Source organism: Branchiostoma belcheri, unplaced genomic scaffold, assembly GCF_001625305.1.
Source record: "Branchiostoma belcheri isolate BF01 breed outbred unplaced genomic scaffold, Haploidv18h27 scaffold26, whole genome shotgun sequence".
Lineage (NCBI taxonomy): Eukaryota > Metazoa > Chordata > Leptocardii > Amphioxiformes > Branchiostomatidae > Branchiostoma > Branchiostoma belcheri.
The window spans coordinates 714,667-715,929 of record NW_017803865.1 but is presented as its reverse complement, the minus strand read 5'-3'; positions in this window follow the sequence as shown (position 1 = coordinate 715,929).

Sequence of the window (1,263 nt, the reverse complement as noted above, 5' to 3'; positions counted from 1 at the left end):
CATAATTACTCAGTGGCCAACAATACGTCATAAAAGGCGGGGTCAGTTAAAGAATTAATAAAAAAATGGATTTCTACCCAGACAATATTGCCAGGCAAAGTGCTGTCTGCAGACAAAGCAAAACACCCAGTCCGACACAGTGTGACTAAGACAACAGGCACTCAAAGATATAAAGAAACAAGCAAAAGAAAACTGTAAAGGAGTAAAAGAAACCGCAAACCACCATATTAATTACTGCGCTCTTAAATGAGGTCACCAGCATCCATGAATCATACGTAGTAACCAAAGAAGCAAAGCCACATTAGCTGTGATGCGACGAGACCTACGAGCAGATATGATCAGTATGCTGTACAGAGCGTTCTAGGATAACATAGAGGTTAGGCAAGGTTTGAGGAGAGAGATGAGTAAATGACATTTCCAAACACACATGTGCAAAGCACAAGTATAAGAGTGGCTTCAACAAGCCAAACGCCAAGCAAAGAATGACACCAAGAGTCCACGTCTAGCGGAAAAAATTGACGTAAAGCAGGGACAACAACAAAGTGCTTTAATACATACAAGTTCACGTTCAAAGAGAATAAATTCTAAACCCATGCTGGGTCTGAAATATGGGAGTCTTTCATTGAATCAGTACATCTAAGATTTTGCACAAACATTGAATATTCCCCAAACTGCTAGTAACCTTGCAGCACGGGCAGAACTAGGGAAATAATCCCCAGTACAACTGGAGGTTTTCCTAAACGGTATCAAGTCGACTCTGAAAGAACGTACGGGTCATGCAGCTGACAGCCTTTAACGAAGTTCACGGATACGCTCTTTTATGTCAAGCATCAGGTACTAGTGTTGGACGTTTGGTGTTTGCAACACTCTAGAGGAATGTGGTTATGCTTTCGTCTGGCAACGCACGACCCATATCATCATTTCATCAATTATTTAGCGTTTGATATTTATTTTCATTGTATGTTGTCTACATCCCGGGGCTAGCCAATACTATTTCCCCCTAAAGAGCACAAAGAATGAAAAGAAAAATTGACTTACCCTGCAGCTAAGAGGAGGACTGTGTCATGGAACTGAGGAAGAACGTTAAGTTCTGCACTTGGCATTGCGATCGAACAAAGCTGGATGACCCAGAAGGAACCGCACGTTCCCAGCGATGTTCTTATCGGGGTTGGTGCATAGGTCGACCGACAAACTCTGGTGAATCTGTGCATCCAGGCCAGCTCTCGCTTCATGCATGAATGACGGGCGAAAGCCAAGAAAGTG